The 26,270-nt window shown below is 39.7% G+C and overlaps 1 protein-coding gene and 1 pseudogene across 12 annotated transcripts in view; both read right to left on the bottom strand.

Annotated features, from left to right (window-relative positions):
- The window catches only part of B3GALT1 (beta-1,3-galactosyltransferase 1), a 112,267-nt gene extending 96,249 nt beyond the window's left edge, over nt 1-16,018 (bottom strand). For 7 of the 12 annotated variants that reach the window (XR_003676770.2, XM_055088293.1, XM_028478646.2 and 4 more), the window contains exons 1-2: nt 15,775-16,018; nt 1,574-1,642 (exon numbers count right to left, since the gene is read on the bottom strand). The gene's annotated coding sequence lies outside the window, so the exon portion shown is untranslated. Of the gene's footprint in view, nt 1-1,573; nt 1,643-1,946; nt 2,145-15,774 lie in introns of all 12 variants that reach the window. The other 5 variants (XM_028478673.1, XM_028478702.1, XM_028478693.1 and 2 more) reach the window with 3 other exon arrangements.
- Nucleotides 3,730-13,760, bottom strand: LOC114484181 (coiled-coil domain-containing protein 117-like; annotated as a pseudogene).
- Nucleotides 16,019-26,270: the final 10,252 nt, after the last annotated feature.

The following is a 26,270-nucleotide window of genomic DNA, read 5'->3' as shown; positions in this document are numbered from 1 at the left end:
TTTGCACAGCAAAGGAAACCATAAACAAGATGAAAAGACAATCCTTAGAATGGGAGAAAATATTTGCAAGTGAATCAATGGACAAAGGATTAATCTGCAAAATATATAAACAGCTTATGCAGCTCAATATTTTAAAAACAAACAACCCAATCAAAAAATGGGCAGAAGACCTAAATAGAGATTTCTCCAAAGATGACATACAGATGGCCAAGAAGCACATGTAAAGCTGCTCAACATCACTAATTAGAGAAATGCAAATCAAAACTACAATGAGGTATCGCCTCACACCAGTTAGAATAGCCATCATCAGAAAATCTACAAACAACAAATGCTGATAATTTCCCTTTCAAATCTGGACTTCCTCACTCCCTCAAAATTCCAAGTTGATTCAAGTAACATGTATTGTGTACTTACTATGTGCTAGACATTGTGGTAGGGAGGCATCAACGGACAAGAGGCAGCCTGTTTAGGACTTGGATATTTAACAGACATGAGGGACCATGAGATCTGACCCCACTCTTAAATACCTATAGAGTAAATGTCTTGGTTGAATGCATGTGTAGGAGTCAGAGACTTTTGAACCTGTGAAGGTGGGTGAATCAATTTCTTATCTTTATTTCCAGATGTTGAACTTCATTGCTTCGAAACGATTTGAACCTCTGAAAAAGGATCCAGAAGGATGCTTGTGAAATAGCAGGGGTTTTGCTTGCCTTGTCTAGTTACAAATCTATGAAGTACTGGTTCACTGCCTTGGGTAACCATACAAGATCTCTTTCAAACATCTCTCCTTTCCGTTGCTTCTACTTCCCCTTAAACATCTGGTGGACAATGGAAAAAACACCTTGATTTATAGTATCACCAAACAACATCATAAGAATGGGTAAAATTAAATAAATACATACACAGAGAAAAGGTAAATGTTGTGAATCCACTGACTTGAGATGCATTCTTTTTTTTCCCCAAAACACTTAAGAAATTTTATTGAAAACAATAAAATACAGAAACACCAGATTCTCATTTTAAAGTAAAGCAGCATCTTCCGTAACTTTCCTAGTACTCCACCATTCTTATTACTATTAAAAAACAAAACCAAGTTCCTGATCCAAAATAATTAACGAACCTGCTGGTAAACATTTTTCTCATGGTTCTAGCTTCCACTCCACTTATTTTTATTTTTTAAATTTTTTTATTTTTATTTTTTGCGGTACGCGGGTCTCTCACTGTTGTGGCCTCTCCCGTTGCGGAGCACAGGCTCCGGACGCACAGGCTCAGCGGCCATGGCTCACGGGCCTAGCCGCTCCATGGCACGTGGTATCTTCCCGGACCGGGGCACGAACCCGTGTCCCCTGTATCGGCAGGCGGACTCTCAACCAGTGCGCCACCAGGGAAGCCCCACTCCACTTATTTTTAAAATTTTACATTTGCACCTTTTCAAGAATGAGTAGCAATTTTTATTTGATTAATATCTGTGAGAACTGGACTTAACTTTCTTCATATTAATTAAAAAAACAAAACAAAACCACACACACCCTAATCAAACTCAGAGAAAATACATTTGTTCATTAAAGCTCACCTGCTCTAGATAATTTTTTCTCTTCACGTGTTAGCATAGTAAGCCACTGTTTGATCCATGCTGCAAAAGCTGTACAAAATGACAAGACCTGTTAATTCCCTAGGGAAACCTTATGGCAAAAGCAAAAGCCTTCCTCCACAAAAGAAAAACAAAGCATAGGCATGGGGACTGTGGAGACAGCTCAGATGAATAAGCATCACAGGATGAAGAAGACAATTTTTGTACAAACATATGCAAGAGAAAGTTTAAAAAGGAGCATTGAGCATCCATGTTTCCTACAGAAATAATGATCATGTCAGATAAAAGGACTCGTGAAACAAGTTCGGCTTAGCTCTTAATTAACAGAATCTTGTTAGTCCTCTCCTACATATACCTGTGGTTTCAGAGCCTTGTTTCAGAGCTCTTCTTTCCTCCTGTTCACTGTACAGACCTGGATCCCAGGCCCGACCAACAATCTCTATAGAAGACAGTGTTAGTGTGTTTGGGTCCTTCTTTGGAAAGCTGTCACCTCTCCTTCACCTGAACACTGGGATTAACTCCAAATTCCAGGCAGTCACTTCATACTTTTGAGCTGTAGCAGAATAAACATTTTAGCGAGGAGCTTTCTTTAAGGCTACAAACTTTACAAGTTGGTCCCATTAACAAGAACCGAGGGGCAGGAGGTTTTTAAAGGGCATGAATCAAACACTTGCACATTTCAACAGAATACAGTTTACATTCATCTCTAAATCGGAGATTAAGAAACTATTAGCTGGTTTCCAAATGGTTTCAATACTGGTTTGAAGTTTGAATAATTTTACTGTGCAGACATTATTTTGTTTAAATATTAAACATCAAATCTTTTCCTGACTATCCAGACAGAAATAGAGAAAGCAGGAACAACAGACAGGAGAAGAAACAGTCCAGTTAACAGACTTGTGACTTCTATGCCATCTGTAACAAGGGGAGGGACTTTGTCATGGGTTTCAAAATTGCCTGGGAGCTGCCGCCTAAAGTCACCTACGCTTGGCACAAACCATGTTTTCTACACAAGGTGTCTGATTCCTACAAAGGCAAAAGAAACCCAGAAAGCAAAACAGAAAGAACTGGGGTGGTCTCCCGTTGTCTGATAAAAGGGCTAATATTACACTCATTTAATAAGTTATCGTGGATATTCTGTAGCACTAAAGGAACCGTCATTGTACTTTGTACTACTGAGTCCTTGCCACGCAGAAGAGCTCTTCCTGAGAAATAAAGAACTTCAATCCTGGTTACCCTCAGAGGACACCTTGAGCCTGGGTAAGGTCCTCAAGATGAAGATTTCCTGCTAGCAGGAAGGTATTCTCTACTAACTTTTAGGCTTGCTGCACAATAGTTGAAACAACAGGCAAGTTGGCTATCTCAGCAAATCTCAATGTCACTTGCCCATATGTGCTCAACTAATTATTCAGTCACTGTTTTCTAAATTAACATTCAACAACTCAACTTGCTTATATAGGCACAACTTTTTTTTTAACTACAGAAGTTATATGCTGGGCTTAGCTGATACAGCACTGCCCCAGGATTACCTGAGGGATGCTTCTCCCAGAGCCCATTTGCACATGGTTTACCTCACAACCTTTTAAACTATCACTCAAAGTTAATTAAGCTGTAGACATTACTGAATAGCTGAGCTTATCGATTACGGAAGGGAAACCAAGCAGCAACAGTAGTAGCACAAGGCAAAAGAGCCTCGAAGGAAAAACCTTTCCTTTGTATTTTTCGTTGCATTTTCAGGGGTAAAGAGGGGAGCCACAACGCTACTGACTATTTAATCAATATAGCTACACTGAATTGACAACTGATATACAGGCTTCAGATCCTCTGTTAAATTCCCCAGCATAGGCTTAAACTACTGCCTTCTTCCTCCTTCCCCCCAATGATATATAGTCACCACTGTAAACAGAGCTCACATCTACAGATGAAGATGTGGCTCGACTGCCAGGGTGCCAGTAGTAGGAGAGCAGCCTACTTTCTTTTCTTTTTTTTTCTTTTTTTTTTTGCAGTACGCGGGCCTCTCACTGTTGTGGCTTCTCCCGTTGCGGAGCACAGGCTCCAGACGCGCAGGCTCAGCGGCCATGGCTCATGGGCCCAGCCGCTCCACGGCATGTGGGATCTTCCCGGACATGGGCCCAGCCGCTCCACGGCATGTGGGGTCTTCCCGGACCGGGACACGAACCCGCGTCCCCTGCATCGGCAGGCGGACTCTCAACCACTGCGCCACCAGGGAAGCCCCATCCTACTTTCTTAATGCATCCTTTTCAACTCAAGTATCTGAATGATTTAGACAATGTGACAGATGACTTAGAAGTCATGCTTACACATATAGCTTCTATACTTGACTTTGCAGAATGTATACTCCTTATTCCTTTAATAACCCCCTAGAAAACTGCTTTTCCCTTGAGACAAGTTTTCTTGGCAAAAAGTTGAATTCAAGAAACGGCTACCCAAAATGAGAGTCCCATCCCAAATCACAGGTGGAGATATTACACCCATTTCAAAACTTTCAAGTCACTATACTGTACAAGCAGGCTCATGACTGAACACATAAGCCTTCTAAATTTGACTTTAGCATAGAAACTGGCTTCTAGAATTCCATCTCTTCTTCTGTGCAAGCAGCTGTCTCCAAACTATTGTGAACAGGCAACCCTGTCCGCGAGGTTCTAAGAACAGTTCAGTTCTTTGAGGGAAGGCAGTGCCAGCAGCTGCATGCTTAGTTTGGCTCTCTCCTGTGTAGTTCTTAGCATTAGATGATGGCTTTGGCTTATCAGAAAGGAGTTCAGGGAGAGGCTTCCAGAGCACAAGCTCCCTGAAGGACGGCTCATGGACTCAATCATTTCTTTGTAAAGACTTCATCAAATCCCCTCTTCAAACCTGTTTTCATGGTATCAGGAAGGACAAGCCTGGGAAGAAGGTTAATATTTCTGTCAGCTTCAACTTCATCTTCATCAGTTATTCTGTCCTCAATTTCCTGAATGCTCCTTAGGGCAACTTCACACTGTGGTTCTCCTGTTGTCTGATTCATCTCTTCACAAATAACAACTCACCTGCCAGGTGCAGAAAGGCCACTAGTGCACGGATTTACTCCATGACCCTCTATATCCTGATGTGCACAAAGAACCCAGTCATTAGGACCAGCACAGAGCTCTGCTTCAGTTAGCCTCTTCTTTCTTACTGGACAATCCTTCTCCTCCTCCTCTCGCTTGTGTTTCTTACTACGGTGAACTGAAACACATCGGCGCGCCGCGCTCCCGCCCGGGCTGCTTGAGGCCCCGACTGCGGGGCCAGCCCGGCGCGGCCGGCCCCAGCGGGAAGGCCCGGCCTAGGAAAGCCGCCGGCGGCTGCAGGAAGTCCGAGCCGCCGCCCAGGGCGGGAGGCCGCTGAAGACCCAGCAGAGCGCCGCCGTGGCCGGGTAGACGAGGAGGCTGCGCCCGCGGCCCCCCTGAAATGCATTCTTCCTAGCAACACACCTTCAACCTGTCATTGTATTTCTAAGTTTGATAAATGTGCTCCTTTTTAAATTTACATATGCTGTTTCCCCAAGGCAGGAGGACCTGATAACGACAGTAGCAACAATGTTCTGAGGGAAATGGTGCTTTGTATCAATCCAGAACCATCGTTTGAAAATCTATCTTTTGCTGCAGAAGAAAAAACTGCTACTGAACTTTTAACTGGAACTTTTTTTTTTTTTTTTTACAGAGAGGGTGCTGAAAACAGGCTAAACGATCGCTAGATGACCACTGTTTTACTATTTTACGTTATTTTCTACTACTTTTTCATTTGGAAAAGTTATCTAGAGCCTTGGAACAATGTTGCTGAGGAATGCACCACCAACCCGAGGCTGTTCTCAGGGAACTCAAGGTCAAATAGGCACACATAATATTGAATTATAAAGCACCCTGCTGCACTCCAGGCTCAAATATGTGCACCCTAAGTCCTGTCTCCAGTGCATGGAATGAACTCTTTAGACAGCGTTTATACAGTAAAAGACACTGTATCATGAATGCCAAAGACAACGGTGACATCTTTGTCCCCTTTTTTTTTCCTTTTGTAGAATGTTAAATGATCATCATATGGAATTTATTAAGCATCCCAATTTACAGATGATAAGAAATAAGAGTTATACTTATTAGATAGCTTAAGAAACTACTGGAGAAGGCAAAGGCACAAGTGTCAACTGCTATTCTTTAGATCGGCTTACTTATAATAGGCTTAATACATTTATAGGCTAAAGTTAATCTGCTGGTAGAAGGTAATTTCCAAATGTCTGAAAAGGAAGATGACAAGAACTGAAAAAAAATTCAGCATTTCATTTTAATCTCAGAAAAAAAGGGTGACTGTGGTGGTGTGGGCCTGAATTTTAGCAGGAGCTTCTTGTCCTGTTAATGCACAGCAATGTCCTGATTACCTCGTTGTTCATCATGTTGCAGGTAGCAGGTTGGCCTGATGATTGCAGAGGACAAGTGCCGCTGTGATAGCCAGCTTCCTGCATTCATCACAATTCTCGTTCCTATACCCAGGGTCCGTATCCTCTCAGTGACTCACAAAAGTGCCACTGTCATCATAATGCCAGGCATGTTAATATTATAAATGTGACCTCTAGTCCAAAAATAGTTATCTTCATTTATTATGAAAGGGGATCTTTTACTTTTATCAGAAGCTTAAAGAAATATAAGTCGCCCCAGTCTGGTCTAAGACTATCACATAGCAAAAACAAATCTTTGTGGCTATTACTTTTGTGTTTAATTTTTCATGTGACATAAACTAAGTACGGCTGTATCCTTAAATGAACTCTCAAGTCCTTCTCTAACGACCTTCTTGGCTATTAATTAGACTTTCAAACTAGTACTTGGGTTCAGACTCCAGTGATGAGAGAAAAAGTTGAGCTAAATAAATCCAAGAGCACAGTCATGGATTTTTCATACTGTGCTTTCCCAGGAACGGTTCAACTTAAGTAAACAAACCCTCAAAATGGTGCCTCAGCTGTACTAACACCCTAATACCCCTAGAGGGACACAAAATCAATGCAAATCTCTAGACATTTTGAGCTCTCCCATTAGAACAAGATATGCATTTTGCAGGATAACAGAGTAGCTTATTACAGATGGGGCTGCCGTTGTCCTGAGGATGCTGGCATGCCTCAGTTTCCCCCAAGTGGTTGCTCCTTGCTTTCTGGCAGCTTGGAGAGAAAAGCCAGAAGCTCCGGATAGCACAGTGGAAAAAAACCACCACTGTGCTCCTGGGGTTCAGCCTTGACCCTGCCAACTACTGGCTTGCTCCAAACAACCAGCTCTCAGTAGGGGCTTCTTTGACCTCCATATTCTCCTTTTTTCCTTTCCGTGATACTTTATGGATACTTCCATTTTCACATTCACATTGCATTAGAAAAATAGATGGCTATCCTTCAGTAAGATTTCCCTGTGTGCCAAGCTAAGTGATTTACGTACAAATTTATGTATTATAACCTCATGCAAGTAAGTAATACTATTCTTATATTCCAGTTTTACACAAAGCACTAGGCTGTGTGCTGCGCGTTCTTCCCTCCCTGTATATTCCCAGTACAAGGCTGTACTTTATAAATGAGGAAACTGAGGAAACTGAAACCCAGGGAAGTTAAGGTCACTCAGCTAGTAAATAGACGACCTATGATCTGAACTGATATCCAAAGCCCCTACTCTTAGCCGTGGTTATTTGCTGCTTGCTCTTACTGGCTTACATGTCTGTCTTTTGCTACTAGTCTGCTGGCACCTTGAGAATAGGGACAACATTTTAGTCAATCGTTCTCTCCTTTGTGTCTTGCACAATGTTGGAAATTAGCAATTATATTCAGGTTTGCGCTCATCTTTTCAAAAAAGCTATTATTTGCTCTGCCTAAAGCAAAGGCCCAGCCCCCAGAGCCAGTTGGCCATTTGGGAAACATTTTTGGAGGGCTTCTTTTCTGGAGGAAAGGTGCTGCAAGGCTGAGAACCTACCACACCTAATGCTTCTCTCTGTACAGAGTACCCACAAGTGCACTGGGCCCAGGTGGACGTGTTTGTCTCAGGTAACACAGTTCTCCTGGACCACAGCTGACTGGGTCAGAGATCTGGGCCGGGGCATCTTTAGACCAGCCTGTGGCGTCTGAGATAAGCTGCTGTGAGAGCTGCATAATAATGAAACGAATCAAATCCTCTCCCAGAGAGGTTGGATGTGAGACACACAAAGAAGGTACTAATACAAAGAGATGGACAGAAAAAAATCCACTATACAGAGGTCAGGAGATGACAGAAGACCTGACGGAGCTGGAGTTTGGGTAGAGGGCAGAGCAGTGTTGGGGGTCAGGAACAGAGGCAGCAAAGGCAATCAGGGGACTGGAGTCACTGCTTGGCTCACCAGAGCTGCTGGTGTGTCCCCAGCAATGAGCCTGCTCTCCAGGGAACACTAGGCTGCAGGCTGCTGAGCCCACCTCCCCAGCATCCTTCCTTCCTTTGTATCCCTATCACTGAGATCATCTCAGAATGTCTCAGAGCCAGTTGCTGAGGCAGGGAGGGGTGGGGCCCAGGCTAAAAAAAAAAATGATGAAAACACACGATCCCAATCTTTAAGGAGCTATGATCTAATGAGGCACATAGAGATGTTCATAGGTGATTATAATCCAAGACTAGATATGCTTGGATGGACTGGACTATACATCAAAGGGCTCCCTAAAAGGGGCTCCTGGGACATCGCTACACGCTCTCATTACAGCCTATTTGACAGAGCTGGGAATGGAGGGAAAGAAGAGGAAGGGAAAGTGTGGAAACTGCGAAGACGAAGAAAGCAAAAACCCATTATAATTCTGTTCCTATTTGAATGCATATACTTCAGTAATTGCCTGCAGTGCTGAAAGAGAGCCTAACCTTTTTATTAATATTATCTTTAATAAAAACTCTCTCTTAGTATATTCTGAGTGAGTTTGGTGTTCATTAGGGTGAGGGACAAATAGCAGATGAGTTACAGCACTGCATCATGAAGAGGGAACCTGCCATGACTTCTTCAAGCCTGAGCTGGGGCATTTACTCCACCCCTTCATCTGAGGGGACTGAAATCACAGCGTGAATTACAAGCTGGCTTTATAACATGCACCCTGGATACCCCGGTGCTGGACCTGCCCCACAGTTACAAAGTGAATAGGGAATCAAATCAAGTCAACCACAGGCTGACCTTTGTATGTTCAAGGCCTGGGTAAGAAAGGGGACCCCTCTATATTTTTTTTCAGATTGCGATCAGTCCAGTCCTAAGATTACGATGGAGAAGGCCTTCCCGAAACTTAACTGGTCATTCTTTTCTAGCCTGGGACCTAGCTACCTATACAGTCAGAAATTTGAAGTCGCTGAAGGGCAGCTCTGAGGAATAGTGGATCTTGCTGCTCTAGTCTCCTGAGGTCATGGGGGTTGCAGAGTTGGCCTATGTTGTCTGGATGGGTACACTAGGACGCTATTACACACAGCCCATTGTTACACTGAACTGAACGGCCACAAAAGCAAATATGTTCCTCAACCTAATAACAGCTCACATTTTGTGAATGCTTATGGAGTGTCAGGCCCCTTGAAACCATATCTTCTTCTTTACCACTTCCTCTGAGGTAGTGGACAACAATAACTATTATTAGTCTGACACTGCAGATGAGGAGAGGGATACTTGAGAAAATAAGTAACTTGACCCAGATAACATGGCCGGTTAGTGGTGAAGACATGGGATTTGAACCCACTCTTTGGGACTTGAGAAGTCCCTCTATTTATTGCCCCAATACACTGCTTTCCAAACATCTCAAGGAAGGATTATACTCTCTTACAAAGAGAATGGAGTGAAAACAATGAGTGTCCAGCTTCTGCAATAATGCCAGTAAATTGGTCAGTCCTTCTGGATGATTTCTACTCAAGCACCAAGATTTTCTTGGATATCTACATGGTTTCTTTCTCTTTCCACCTCTGGAATTCTCTCGTAGTGATTTTTTTTTTTTTTTCCATCTTTGCAGAGGTTCTCTGGTGGAAACACATCAGCAAGAGCAGTGATGTGAAATAATTTCTTCCGTTGCCCAAGATTAGCTATTCACTAGTTTAGTCCACAAGTGAAGCAATGCATATTTCAAATGCCATCCCCTGAGTAGCCAGAGTCTGCAGCTTTAGCCTGCTGAGCCAAAATTAATTAGAGATGAATATCATAATAGAAGAGTATTGATCGTAGCACATCACTAAGAAGTGTTGGTCTGTGTTAATTAACATGATTCACCATCAACACTCAGTATATTTATATACAATTAACACAGGTATTTGTCTACATAGACCAATATATTTTTTAGTGGTGGCAGAACTCACCTCAGAAATGATCCATAGATTCAAATGCTTGTCCCTTCTGCCTCTACCCAAACCCTGCCCACCACACACACCCACAGTGGGGTGGCCTAATTGCCTCCATATTGGCTATTTCAAAACACATTGTATAGCATTTGGAACATATGTATATTTGGAAGTCAAGAAATAGAAAATGTTGGCATAAATGAAGCAGCATCCCGGGGAACAGACTAGAAAAGGATTCCTAGGCAAGTTCAACCTGCCTATAATCTCCCTTTCTCCAAAAGAATCTGAGTATTTCTCTTTTATTTTCATGCAAGCTAAATGCTACACTGCCTGCCATTTCAACAATTAGAAATTCAATAAAAAATAAACAGCCTCTTTTAAAAGACAAATATCTCCTCGAAACTTAGGGGGCTATCGGTCAATCAAATTTGTCCAAATTTCTTTTCATCCCATTTATTTCAGACAAACTGCATTTAAGAATGTGAGTTTTGCCTGAGTGTTGGGGAGGGAGGTAGTACGTCTTGTAGCCCAGGCTCATCCCTGACTCCAGGAAGGAGAAAAAATTCTTCCTCTCCCACTCCTCTTCCAGAGGGCTTCATGGGGACATCTAACTTCTACAACTCAACTGGGTAATTTTATCCATTCCCTACTTTAGCTATGTTATGGATTAAAGAGTCTTCTGTGGACTGGCTTGAGTAGTTAACCACTGTGTGAAACATGGTTTCCAGGTTTCCAGAGGAAACCATGCTCTGAATACTGAACATCTAACAAACCAATCTTTGGCACAGAACTGGTTTAAACTGGGGACTGTGTGTGCATGGCTTCAGGCTTTCTCTTCCCCCTCCACCCCACAATATACTCATCAGACACTGACTGTTCAAGCATGGAAATGCATGTCAAAACAGATGGCTGGAATGCATAGCATGGCTCTGTACGCAAAGCTGAAACATCTGGATGAACTGTAGACTAACTATGCTATCCAGATGTTTTAAAATAATTAGTAGGGCAGGCAGTACTTTTCTATCATTGACATTTTAACCTTTGTTTTTTTTTTTTTGTACTGAGTAGCCCTAGTCTTTATAACTGCAATGTTCCTTACTAAAACCCGCCTTTATTCCGGAGAGGCAGGGCTTACTGAACTCAGTGGGTGCATTAGGCACTGTGCGGGGATTAATTCTGGGTTCTCTTGTAAGATGCAGACTTGGTGTGGATCAGGAAAAGGGGAGCAAGGTGAGTGGCCTGTCTATAAAAATTCCTTTTTATCTTTTTCCTCCCTTTGGCACTCTACTCTGAAACAGAGGCTTGATCCCAGCTCGATTTCAGCTACCTTAATCCTCTTAACTTTCTGTCCTCTTTCTTATGGGTGTCCTGTGAAACCTGATTCAAAAGCAGGATGTACTCTATTGCAGTTTTTCTCAAAATATGATCAAGGGCCACAAACAGAGAAACTTGCTGGCTGTTTAGTGTGAATGCTGATTCCTAGGTCCTACTTGATCTTCTGACTCAAAGTCTCTGGAGGATATGTTCTGGGCATCTGTCTTTTTAAATAAACTCTCCAGGTATGTCTAGTGCAAGCTTAAGAGAACTACTGCATTATATAATGCCTTATTCTGATTGTTTCGACTCATGAAACTTTCACTTCAATTTTAGTAACCTAAAGAATCTAGAAATCTAAGTAATGTAAGAACAGTTATAAATCAAATATCAGGGTGCTTCTAAAAATGTAATGCAAGCAAGTTAGGAACTTGATAATTCATCATAGATACTTGCTCTAGAATCTATTCTGAAGTGTGTTGGGCATTTTTCTCTCTGAAATCTGATTTCCATGTAAGATCAATAAGGGAATATTTATATTGCCAATATGGTGACCATTTATTATTTGATTTTTACAAAATCCTTGCCTCTAAGCAATTGACATTAAAAACAAATCATTCCTTCATTAGCCATAATAATACTTTATTGCCTCTGTTCTGAAGTATTCATTTTATTTCCATTATCCCTATTGTATAAAACAGGCACAAATCTAGCAGAGCCCAGTTTATCACAGGCAAATTGAACGGAGAGGCTAAGTAAACGCGATCTGCTAGGTTTCCCCCTCAGATTAGCAACCAGAAGAGTTCATCTTCTCTAAGAGCCCCCGGTTGGTCTGTGGGAAGCAGTTTGAGTGAAGAAGGTCTGCAATTGGCTCTGGGTATTCCTCAAGGCTGGACAAGTGTGAGTGGCCTTTGCTATCACTGTAGTTTTCCTATTTTTTTTTTTCCTTACTTAAAATGAGTGCTACTCTGTCTTTTAGAATGTAAATTTCATAAAGAGCTGGCCATATCGTGGGTACTCAATGAATGAATCAACTTCAAGATAAAATAAAATAATATTAAATTAAATTAAAAAAAAAGTGTTACTCACATTCCTGAGTTTCAAACTCAAGTATCTAGTTGCATTTGGGTTCTCAGGTTCCATGAAATGTCCCCTCTCTCTAATGCTCTGCATGCAGTAGGACCTCCACTGATGCCGGTGGGCTGCCTGGCATAAGGTTCTTTTCCAGAATCAGCCTTGAACCCACCGGTAGGTAGATTTTCTAACATGGCTCCAATCCAGCCCCCACTTTTCACATGTAGGTTTATCCCGGGAATCAACGGTGCAGAGTACAGTCAGTGCTGCTTGCATTTAGCTACCTCATCTCTCCTGGCTCACTTAGGAAGCATCTCACTTCTGTTTATCTCAAATTCAGCTTCTCTACTTCTGTTAGTCACAGCAATTCCCCAAACGTGGTTGGCAAAGAGCTGTGGGACTGAGGTATCAGGCCTGTTGTTTCCAACTCTTGTGAGGTTCTGAGATGAGGTTTGTTTGATTTTCTTTTTAGAGCTTCGTTCACCTAGGAGATGTTAATTTCTCAGAACTGGAATGCACTTTTCCTCTCAGTTAAAATCTTATCTAGAGAGAAGCCACTAATTGCGAAATTAAACAGTGGTTATTATTTTCCACTGATGGCAAAGCCCGCACTTTATTTTTTTATTTTTTTGCGGTATGCGGGCCTCCCCCTGCTGTGGCCTCTCCCGTTGCGGAGCACAGGCTCCGGACGCGCAGGCTCAGCGGCCATGGCTCACGGGCCCAGCCGCTCCGCGGCATGTGGGATCCTCCCGGACCGGGGCGCTAACCCGGTTCCCCTGCAGCGGCAGGCGGACGCGCAACCACTGCGCCACCAAGGAAGCCCAAGCCCGCACTTTATTAAAGAACAAATAGAATATTGCTTTATGGGAAATTTAGAATAAACCTACCCAAATGGTATACACGGGTCTCCTCATGGCTATAAAAGCAATGTGCTTTATATATTTACTTTATGTTTATACAATTAACATCAGGCATTCTTCTTTACTTTCATTTGTAAGTACATTAGTACATAGAAATTTCTGTCATAAAAAATAGAAATGTTTTATGAGTGTTTAAATATACACATAAAGGTTAAAAGCATTGTTCTCTGTAAAAAAAAAAATGCCTACAGTACAATAACTCATCTTGAAATGTCTACTGAACATAATACCTATTATGCTGTTCTTTGTTTCTGCCTTTCATCTTGAAAATGCTTCCATATTCAAGTGAAATTCTCACTGCATCTTTAAAAATCTTTTTACAATGTAAAAGTTCTTTATGCGTCACAAAACAGGGGTTAGACAATATGACTTTCAGTAGCTAAGACTCTCATGAAACAATGCAGTGTTAGGCAGTGCTTGATTTTCCCACAGAGGTATAAGTCAAACTTTATAAAGAAAGAGTTCAGTTCTGGCCCTCGTAGCTTTTGTCCTATGTGAGCACAATACATACATACATACATACTGTCAGCTGCTGCCTAGTTCCTGGGTCTTGATCATCCCCTTTCCCAGCCTTTGCTGTAGTATCTGCAGACATCTACCCAACCTGTGGGTCAGGAACTCAGTCACACATTCCAGCGGTGCCTTAATTAAACCTTGTGATATTCCGGGAATTAGGTTGTCCGAGAAAAACCTGGGTGTCTAAGTTGGCTGCTGAAAACACAAGTTTCCACTTTCTGAACATCTCATCGACCACTCCTTGCTTCCTCCCACGTCTTCACCTCTATCAGCTCCCCCAACACAGAAACCTTCTACCAGTCCAACGTGGTGCCTACCAAGTAGTCTACTCTCCCTACTGGGATTGGCTCTCCTCTCTGAATTTTCTGCTAGGCTAAGGCCCCATTATCTTGATAACTCCTACTTCCTTAAGGCCTTGGATGGATTCTGAATTGGAATGATCATACTGGCAAGAACAGTCCCTGGTCCAAGCTTCTCACACGACCAGACTGTCTCCTCTACTCCCATGTCAATGCATTCCACCTAACATTATTAATAACCAGGAAAACATGCTGGGTGGGTATGACTGCTTCTTTGGCCCAGGTCTCTTCTGGTCCTTTTCTGCCCTCTACTCAAGCACTTGTTGCCTTGGGTCTTGAAAGCCTAGAGCAAGGGGTTGCTGGTGTTAGGACACATTCTAAATAACTCATCAGTGTCTAAAGGTACCCCAACACTTTCTCTACATGAACATGTAAAGAAAACTATGTGATCTCTATTTTTTAGTAATGTGCCAAAATACGATCCTAGAGGGCTGGTATCTTATAGCAGGGATTAGCAAACTATGGTGCACAGACCAAAACCATGCTGCTCCCTGTTGTTTTAAATAAAGTTATATTTGAACACAACCATGATCATTGCTCATTCATTTATGTGTTGTTTATGTCTGTTTTCACACTACATTGGCAGACTTGAGTAGTTGCGACAGAGACTGCACAGCTCACAAAGCCAAAAATAATTACTATCTGACCCTTTATAGAAAAAGTTTACCAAACTCCACCTTATAATCATCCATTACTTCATCTCTCTGTTTGGATCCTAAATAGACTCCTACATAAGGGGCTAGAACCCAGGTACCCAGATATCTACTTTGTTGAATTCTAAGTTATTTTCACCAAAAGGGGCAAAAGCTATTTCAAATTAGTGACATCTGACTAAAGATATTAGCATACGTGGGGGGAAAACCTGCAAAGCTCAACTCAAAGACTTCTAGAAGAAATTACTTTAAAAAATGTAGTCTAGAGTGAGGCAAAATTGAGATAAATTATTAACAATTATTGTAGTCCAATAGGAATTCAGAAATAGCAATCCCACTCCTTCATCAGCGTTCTGTTTGCAGTTCATTTACTCTGATCACTCTCTACTGCTAGACAAATTCAGCCTCACTGGATCGGAGAGGGAATTAGCGTTGATTTTCTCCCATTAAATATTACATAGGCATGCTTATAAATGGTTACATCACCAAGGCTTGCAAATAGAGAAGATAAAAAAATTTTTTTTCTTAACTTCATTTGCTAAGCTGAACCTGATAGGAAGAAAGCAAAATTTCTCATGGAAATCAAATGACTGGATATGCTGACATTTTGTTTCACAAAGCAGTCTTTCTACAAGGTTACACACATAACTACTAACATTTAAAATGGCAGAAGGAAGGGGTTTTACACCCTATTGTGCCAAGTTTTATTGTTTCTGCTGTACTGATTACAATAAAGGAGTCATCACTGTCAATAGGCAGAGCCTGCTACATTGCTTTTATCAAATGCCAGGAGGTGTAAATACAAACTGTAAAGAAGAGAAAGATCATGACTCACTGTCTTACAGAGAAACTATTAAACGTAATCAAAGACTCAGAGTGAACTCACAGTGCCTTTCAACCCATTGCTAAAGAATCCTTTTCACTGTAAAACTAGCATAAAATGACACAATTCTGACACTGCTGTTGGAGAAACTTGGCTTAAGGCATTTAAAACAACTTCAAGACTTCAAATGAAGAGGAGTTACTCACCATAGAATAAATCACACTGCATTTAGCCTGGACACAAGGCTCCTCAAATTGTAATCAATAACTGATTAAAAGTTGATCTTTCAGGGCATTAAAATCCAAAATTTTAGGATACTTGTTGGTGATTAAAATATGTTGTCGTCAAATGAATGCAGCCTCATATACGTCAACAACAAAATCATTGTTTGTTGTCTCTTATGAAGTACAAGGACAATGATTTATTCTCCGGAAGTCAGTTGGACCATGAGGTAAGGTACATGGTTCTATATTGAGAGGTGAAAATCCTGCCCATGGTGTAGGATTCCGGCATCTTGAGTGAAAGGAACAGATGGGCAGGACAGTGAGACATGTAAGTCCAAGAGAACAAATATGACAGTCCCAAAGTTTCCTGAGTGTTACCTGAGTAGAGCCTACCTATTTTCTGCTCATCAGTCCTTTATTTTTTTTTTAATATATATATATATTTTTTGGCCGCACCGCATGGCATGTGGGATCTTAGCTCCCCGACCAGGGGTAGAACCCAGGCTCCCTGAAGTGGAAGTGCAAAGTCTTAACCATTGGACTGCCAGGGAAGTCCCTCATCAGTCCTTTAAAGGCATGTGTCTTCAAGGTCAATGTTACAGTACATCAGTCTATGAGAAGGTTGTGATCAAAGGACTTTTATGATTAATCATGTGAGTTCTGTGGGAAGCTTAATCATGACTATTTACATGTTGAAGCTAGACTTCTAAGACCAGCCTTTGGCAAGTCTCACAAAAATACATGCAACTTAGCTCTGTCTGGCTTGTTGGTGGTTTACACGTGCCCTTTGGACTCTAGGTTCTGAAGCATCACCTACTTTCACTTGCCTCTCCATGCACACTTAGCATGGAACCTAGAACACAGCTGTTGCTTACTAAATGCATGAGGCATAAATGACAGCAAGAATGATTCTCATCACTTATTATTAAGCAGTGTGAGAACACAAAGATAGAGATGCTGTCCAAGGAAGACTGGCTTTGGCTGGCAACATTCACTCAGCCCCTGGCCCAGTAAGTTTGACCTCAGGCCTTTTTACCATATATTCCACAAAAGTAAGCCACAAACACTGCCACTTATTGTGGGGTCCAGTGTGACTAACTTATAGAATTCTGGCCACACAGGCTGACTTCAATACCTGCCTCTGGCTCCTTCAAATTTGTGGTCCGTTAAGTTTCTCCTTCTGAAATTCTGGATCATAGTTGTCCAACTTCCACATAGCTGTCCACTTTTAACCTTCCTTTAGTTGTGGTGCCTTCTGCTACCTCAACTTAAGAAGTCCCTGCTCTAACCTCTAACACTTTGGTATTTCCCAACCCCTAATGCTACTCTACTATGACAAGGAGGGATTCTGACCTGGAAGGAATAATCTAAGAAAAAGCTTCAGGGAGATATTTTAATTTTTGTTTCCTTCCTTGAAGCCTTATGGATCTTTGAGAATTTCTAGCAAAGGTGGGAGCAGAAGCTCTTCATCAATGATGAATTCCCAGGATTTTAACCCTCCTCTCAACGGATAACTGGTGGCTTGCCTTAGGTGATCTGCATGAAAGTAACTCTCACCCCCCAACTGCCAACCTTTATAGCAAAGGCTGAATAGGTTATTTATAACCAAAGGGTTGAGTATTATTATTATTAATTTTTTTTTTTAGGGTTGAGTATTATTTAACACCCTCTGTATACCACACTGTGCTTCCTCTGTTCTCCCCAAGGAGCTCACATCATAGTCTACCTTGTACTATATTTATTGCTTAATTTTCTTTTTTGTAATGCTTTGGTAGCTACTTGGGGACAGCTCTTTTGTTTTTCTTATTCATTGTATTCCCCAGAACACTAGCATAAAACTAGAAAGATACTAGAAATGCTTACTAAATGTGAGAAGAGAAAAAAGAAGCATATGCAAACATATCAAATTCTAGTTTGGTGAAACGAATATTAAACTATTGGATTAAAATGAGACTTTTGACGAGTTTTTGTGTCTAGTTTTAATAGTCATTATCAGAATTACATACGTGTTGTAAAATCCTGTAAATGCAATAAATAACCTCTTTCTACTCCCTACTCCTCACTTCTTCATGCTTTGATCACCTACAAGTTATTTTCTATTGATGCTTCCCACTCTCCATGATTCTTGCCTAATGTAATCCCAAATGAAATTATGCAGGAAACCGTGTCCCCTGCTCTAAGTTTATAGAGTGTTTACGTGGATTTTTTTTTTCTTCATTTAAAAAATATTCACACTTAGGAGTAAGGATGGGCAAAAATGGGAACTAGGTGAGTTTCTCTTCAGCCTCTTCAACCTCTAGTTGTTCTTTCTCTCTGCCTGAAATGGCTTCCTACTCTTCTTTGGATGTTCTATGACCTCATCTCATTCTGACCCTCTCTCAAACTGAACCTCTGTAGTTCTCCTTACAAAATCTGCTCTCAGCCTACTTCTGTTGGAAAGATTCCAACATATGAATTAGTCACATGATGTTAATGAATGATAGCAGCTTAAGGCATTTTCTGGCTCAGCGGGATTCACATTTTGATAAGGGTCAATGCCCTAACCCCTAGGATCAAATTGCTAATGGTAGAATTGAATAGTTTGGGAATGGCATCAAGGGTTAGAAAGCCTTCCAACCCCATCATATTGGCTGCCAGCTCTAAAAGTGCAGAGAACATCCACTCCCACAATGCTGTCCCCCTTTATTACCATAAATAATGAAGAAGTTATTTTCTATATAAGTCCAGATGCTAACACTGACACTGTTGAACTCAGTATAAAAGGGAAAAATGTCAACACGGTGGCTCCAAATAATTTTGGATTTGTTGAGAGTGGAAATGAGAAGAAAGGAGAGCAGGAAGGAAGGGGGAAAGACAGGAAAGGAGGACTGTCAACATAGGGAATGAAAGAAATATCTCTTTAATCTGAATGCTATTATACTATATTATTAGATATACAGAATGCATGTATTTTAATGCCACTTCTGAGATCGATTGTATGTGTTAATCTGATTTTTTCATAAAATAAAAAAAGAGATTGATTTACAGTCTGTGGGGAAGGGGGACTTAAAAGACAACAAATTTTGGGGCTATTAAATGTAATATGTAAAAATTGAAAAACAAATTTCATAATTGAAGCTCTGTATCTTAAATTAATGCACAACAAGGAATACTGATTTTGGCAAACAGATGCAACAAGGCTATTTACCAAATTATTATTAATTGAAGTGTATGACCATAGTGGAAAAGCAGTTCTGTAGTCACGTATTTTTTTTTTTTTTTTTTTTTGCAGTACACGGGCCTCTCACTGTTGTGGCCTCTCCCTTTGTGGAGCACAGGCTCTGGATGCGCAGGCTCAGCGGCCATGGTTCACGGGCCTAGCCGCTCCGTGGCATGTAGGATCTTCCCAGACCGGGGCATGAACCCGTGTCCCCTGCATTGGCAGGCGGACTCTCAACCACTGTGCCACCAGGGAAGCCCTGTAGTCCTGTATTTTTGAAGAAAGTCAATAAGAAATGAATTTGCTTAACTGCAGGAGAATTTAGCTGCATTTGTTGAACTCATGATTTTTTTTGATCTTTTTGGAGAACAATAAATCATACACTCATAGAATATGGTGCTCTCCTTGGGTGAGGTCATGCATACCCTCTTAGAGATATGGTCAAAAAACTTGAGAGGGCTTAGGAGATGATCCCACATCAAATAAATCAATACGGTGAGTTTGCAAATGCATGTTACTGCACTGACTCTTAAGTTTCTTAGCTGAACTTTGAAACTTAATAAAGATCTCATTTTGGACTTCCCTGGTGGAGCAGTGGTTAAGAACCCACCTGCCAATGCAGGGGACACAGGTTCGAGCCCTGGTCCAGGAAGATCCCACATGCCGCAGAGCAACTAAGCCCATGTGCCACAACTACTGAGCCTGTGCTCTAGAGCCCAAGAGCCACAACTACTGAGCCTGCGTGTTGCAACCACTGACGCCCACGTGCCTAGAGCCCGTGCCCTGCAACAAGAGAAGCTACCACAATGAGAAGCACGTGCACCACAACAAAGAGTAGCCCCCCGCTCACCACAACTAGAGAAATCCCTCGCATAGGAATGTAGTCAAAAATAAAAAATAAATAAAATAAATAAATTTTTAAAAATCTCATTTTATCTTTTAAAAAGAAAAATTAATGTAACAATTAGAAAGATGAGCTAAAGTTTCTTTTAAAGTGAAAATTTCAGTTAATTGTACAGCATGAATTTTACAGATATTCTAAATCAAACAGAACAAGAAAGATAATGTTTATTAAAGTGAGTTCCTTAGGAAAGAAATTAATCTGTCCCCTCTATCTTTGAAATGACTCTACCACTTCCTAAATCATCCTTTACTCTACTTCTCTATTTCCATCCTCAACCAATTTATGAGATTTAGCAGATTAGATACAGGTTAAGACTTAGATATGATACAATTATGTAGGTATAAGAAGATATAAGTTATTAGAGAGAAGAGACATAGCGGATAATATGAGAATATACATACGCACAATTGTTGTCCAGTGAGAGAGACTAGAAATAATAGAGGAGACACAATATTTAAATTCAATATTTGGTTGAAAAATTTTCAGAACTGATGAAAAACATGATTCCACATAAAATGGAAGCACACCATATGCCAACAGAATAGATTTTTAGAAATCCACACCTAGACATGTGGAAAACTGCAGAACACCAAAAATAAAGAGTTGGCCAGAGGGAGAACACAAACCAGCTACAAAGGATGAAAATTTGACAGTACTATTACCAACAACAAACATAAAGGAAGAAATTGACAATAATACAATAATAGCAAGGGACTTTTTTTTTTTTTTTTAAATTTTGGCCACACCATGTGGCATGTGGGATCCTAGTTCCCCAACCTGGGATCGAACCCATGGCCCCTGCAGTGGAAGTGTGGAGTCTTAACCACTGGACTTCCAGGGAATTCCCAATAATAGGGGACTTTAACACTCTACTTTCACCAATGGACAGATCATCCAGACAGAAAATCAATGAGGCAACAGTGGATTAAATGATGCAATAGACCAGTTGAACTTAATAGACATCTACAGGACACTACATCCAAAAATAGCAGAATACACATCCTTTTCAACTAAAGATGAAATGTTCTCCAGGATAGTTCACATGCAAGGACACAAAACAAGTCTCAACAAATTTAAGAGGACAGAAATTACAGCAAGCATTTTTTCCAACCTCTATGATATAAAAGAAACAAATTACAGAAATAAAAATGGGAAAATAACAAACACATGGAGACTAAACAACATACTACTAAAAAAAACTATGGGTCAATGATGAAAACAAAGAGGAATTTAGAAAATACCTTGAGACACTCCAAAATCTATGGGATGCAGCAAAAGCATTTCTAAGAGGGAAGTTTATAGCAATACAGGCCTTCCTCAAGAAAGGAAAAAAACTCAAATGAACAATCTAACCTACCACCTAAAGGAATTAGAAAAAGAAGAAGTAAACAAAGCCCCAAATCAGCAGAAGGAAGAAAATAATAAAGATCAGAAAGGAAATAAATAAAATAGAGGTCAAAGAAACAATAGAAAATATCAATGACAGCAAGAGTTGGTTTTTTAAAAAGATAAGCAAGTTGATAAATCATTAGCCAGGTTCACCAAGAAGAAAAGAGAGAGAGGGTACAAATAAACAAAATAAGAAATGAAAGAGGAGAAATAACAAGTAATATCACAGAGATACAAAAAATTCTAACAGAATGCTATGAACAGTAATATGTCAGCAAATTGGACAACCTGGAAGAAATAAACAAATTTCTAGAAACACACAACCTGCCAAGAATGAATGAAGAAGAAACAGATAATTTGAACAGAATGATCACTAGAAGTGAAATTGAATCTGTAATACAAAAACTCCCAGCAAACAAAAGTTTAGGAGCAGACTGCATCACAGGAGAATTCTACCAAACATTTAAAGAAGAGCTAATACCTATCTATCTCAAATTATTCCAAAAAACTGAAAAGGACAAAACACTCCCAGATTCATTTTACAAGGCCCCCATCACCCTGACACTAAAAGCAGACAAAGACACTACCAAAAAAATAATTACAGGCCAATAGCTTTGATGAATACAGATGCAAAACTCCTCAACAAAATATTAGCAAACCAAATCCAACAATATACAAAAAGGATCATACACCCTGATCAAGTTGGGTTTATTCCAGGAATGCAAGGTTGGTTCAATGTTCACAAATCAATCAATGTGATACTCCACATTAACAAAAGGAGGAATAAAAATCACCTGATCACCTCAATAGATGCAGAAGAAACATCTGACACAATTCAATATCCATTCATGATAAAAACTCTCAAAGATGGTATACAGGGAACATATCTCAACATAATAAAGGAAATGTACAACAAACCCACAGCTAACATCATACCCAATGGTGAAAAGCTGAAAGCCTTTCTTTTAAAATCAGGAACGAGGCAAGGATGCCCACTCTTGTTATTTCTATTTAACATAATATTGGAAGTCATAGCCACAGCAATTAGACATGAACAAAGAAATAAAAGACATCCAAATTGGAAGGGAAGAAGTAAAACTGTCACTATCTGCATATGACATGATACTTTTAAAAAAAATTAATTATTTATTTTTGGCTTCATTGGGTGTTCATTGCTGTGCACGGGCTTCCTCTAGTTGCGGTGAGCAGAGGCTGCTCTTCGTTGTGGTGCGCTCCTCATTGCAGTGGCTTCTCTTTTTGCAGAGCAGGGGCTTCAGTAGCTGTGGCACACAGGCTCAGCAGTTGTGGCTCATGGGCTCTAGAGCACAGGCTCAGTAGTTGTGGTGAATAGGCTTAGCTGCTCCGCGGCATGTGGGATCTTCCCGGATCAGGGCTTGAACCTGTGTTCCCTGCATTGGCAGGCAGATTCCTTTTTTTAAATAAATTTATTTATTTATTTTTGGCTGTGCTGGGTCTTCATTGCTGAGCATGGGCTTTCTCTAGTTGTGGGGAGTGGGGGCTACTCTTTGTTGTGGTGCGTGGGCTTCTCATTGAGGTGGCTTCTCTTGTTGTGGAGCACAGGCTCTAGGCGTGTGGGCTTCAGTAGTTGTGGCACATGGAAAGTAGTTGTGGCTTGTGGGCCCTAGAGCGCAGGTTCAGTAGTCGTGGTGCACAGGCTTAGTTGCTCCGTGGCATGCGGGATCTTTCTGGACCAGGGCTCGAACTCGTGTCCCCTGCATTGGCAGGCAGATTCTTAACCATTGCACCACCAGGGAAGTCCTGACATGATACTTTATATAGAAAACCCTAAAATCTCCACCAAAAAACTATTAGAACTAATAAATGAATTCAGTAAAATTGCAGGTTAAAAGATTAATAAACAGAAATCTGTTGCTTTTCTATACACCAATAGTGAACTCTCCAAAAGAGAAAGTAAAAAAAACCAATCCCATTTACAGTCTCATCAAAAAGAATAAAATACCTAGGAATAAACTTAACCAAGGAAGTGACAGACCTATACTTTGAAAACTATGAACCACTGATGAAGGAAACTGAAGGTGAGACAAAGAAATGGAATGATATTCTGTGCTCTTGCATTGGAAGAATTAATATTGTTAAAATAGCCATAACACCCAAAGCAATCTACAGATTTAATCCAATCCTTATCAAAATACCCATGACACTTTTTAACAGAACTAGAACAAATAAAATTCATATGGAACCACATATGACTCTGAATTGCCAAAGCAATCTTGAGAAAAAAGGACAAAGCTGGAGGTATCAAACTCCCAGACTTCAGACTATACTACAAAGTTACAGTAATCAAAACACATAGATCAATGGAACAGAATAGAAAGCCAGAAATAAACCCACACACTTATGTTCAGTTAATCTTTGACAAAGGAGGCAAGAATATACAATGCAGAAAAGACAGTCTCTTCAATAAGTAGCACTGGGAAAACTGGACAGTTACATGTAAAACAATGAGATTAGAACATTCCCTCACACTATATACAAAGATAAACTCAAAATGGATTAAAGACCTAAATGTAAGACCTGAAACCATAGAACTTCTAGAAGAGAACAGGCAGAACACTCTTTGACATAAATTGTAGCAATTATTTTTTGGATCTGTCTCCTAAGGCAAAAATAAATAAATAAATATACTGCAAATTAAAAAAAGATTCTCAACAACAATAATGGAACCCAAAAGCCAACAGAATAAAATCTTCAAAGTGTTGAAGGAAAAGAATTTTCAACATAAATATCAAAACTACCTTTTAAGAATGAGAATAAAATAGAGACATTTTCATTAAAAAAACACAAAATAACAAACAAAATAGAGTTTTCTAATAATAGGCAATCACTAAAAGAATATTGACATTATGTATGGAAGGAAAATGGTCTCAAAAAGACAGTCTGAAATGCAAGAAGAATGGTGAGAAGAAACTGTAAATAAGCAGATAAATCTAAACCAATACTGTCTATATAAATAAGCATAATCATCTCTAATGCAGGGAGGAAAAAAAAGATAAACCATAGTGTGAAAGTTAGGAGAGAGGGTAAACAATAAATATTCCAAGATCTTTGTATAGTTTTAGGATAGAATTAATACATTGATTAACATTAGACTTTATTTAAGTATGCATGGTAAAAATCCTAGGGCACTAAACCACTAAAATAATACATATATCATTACATGTATATATATATATGTGTATATATACATATATACATACACATATATATATGTATGTGTATATATATATTCTTTTTCTGGTTCTTTTCCGTTATGTTATTACAAGATATTGAGTACAGTTCCCTGTGCTATACAGTAGGTCCTTGTCGTTTATTTTATATATATATTACTGTGTATATTTTAATTCCAAATTCCTAATTTATCCCTCCCCCCCCCCACCTTTCTCCTTTGGTAACCATAAATTTGTTTTCTATGTCTGTGAGTCTATTTCTGTTTTGTAAATAAGTTCATTCATATCACTTTTTTTAGATTCCACTATAAGTGATATCATATCCATAAGCGATATATAGCCATATAAGCAATATCATATGATATTTGTCTTAGATTATCATACTAAGTGAAGTAAGTCAGAAAGAAAAAGAAACAAGGGGCTTTAAAAAAACCTTTCACATATTAGGCCATTAGGGAAGTCTCAGTGTTTAAAAGTCAGTACACATAGACCAGTTCCTCTAACCACAGTTCAAATACATTAGAAGAGAATAACCAAAGGATCAATACAAATCTCCATGTAGTTTGAAATTAAACACACACACTTCTGAATAACTCATAAGTCAAAACATTTTTAATGGAAATTAAAATATTTAAATGAATGATAATGTTATACTGAAATAGTGCTCAACAAACCATCGTAACATTGTATACTTATAGATAAGCCATCAAATTAAAAAGTTAGAAAAACAGAATAAGTACCAAGAAAGCAGAATAACAGAGATAATAAAGATGAGTTTTTTTAAAACAAGCAAAATAAGAAACAGATTAACATAGATGTTCAACAAAAGCAAAGTTGTTTCTTTGAAGAACTGTTAAAATAGATAAGCTGGTGGCCAGACCAATGAAGAGAAAAAGAGAGAAGATATAAATTAAAAATATTTGGAATACAAATGAGAACATAACTATAGATACATTGGCGATTTTAAAAATAATAAAAAGATATTCAGAGAAATGTAATAATCTGAAAACTCAGATAAAATAGGAAACATTCTTACCAAAACTGATTTAAAATATAGAAAATTGAAATAGCCCTATAACTATGAAAATACTTCAATTGAAAAATGGCAAAAGATAAGAACAGACATGTCTTAAAAGAGACATAATCGCAAATAAATATCCTAAAAATGCTCAATTTCCTTAGTAATCAGGAAAATGCAATACAAAAATGATATACATTTGGTTGTTTCCTTGTTTGGCAGAAAGACAAGAAGTTTGACTCTACACGCTTGTTGAGGCTGCTGTGGTTTGATGCTGGCCAGTGTTTAAATTGCTTTAACTGCCTTAGAAAAAATATTGGCACTATTTTGTAAAACTGAACCTTCCTAAACATAACCTTCAGCAATTGCTTTCCAAGGTATATACCTGAGAAACTCTTGCTCATGTGCACAGAAGACCTTGCTTGTAATAATTTAAAAAAAATCTGAAATGTTCATTAGCAGGAGTATAGATAAATAAATGTGGCATATTCACATTGGCATATTAATGATGAAAATGAGTGAATTAAAGTTATAATAACAACTATGTATTGATAAATTTTAAAAATAGTATTCACAGAAAAAAGTAAATAATGAAAACTACATGTAGCATATAATTTTTTTTTTTTTTTTTTTTTGTATGCGGGCCTCCCCCTGTTGTGGCCTCTGCCGTTGCGGAGCACAGGCTCCGGACGCGCAGGCCCAGAGGCCATGGCCCACGGGCCCAGCCGCTCCGCGGCACGTGGGATCCTCCCAGACCGG

This window comes from Physeter macrocephalus, chromosome 2, assembly GCF_002837175.3.
Source record: "Physeter macrocephalus isolate SW-GA chromosome 2, ASM283717v5, whole genome shotgun sequence".
In the NCBI taxonomy this organism is placed as follows: Eukaryota; Metazoa; Chordata; class Mammalia; order Artiodactyla; family Physeteridae; genus Physeter; species Physeter macrocephalus.
This window is presented reverse-complemented; position numbering and strand designations above follow the sequence as displayed.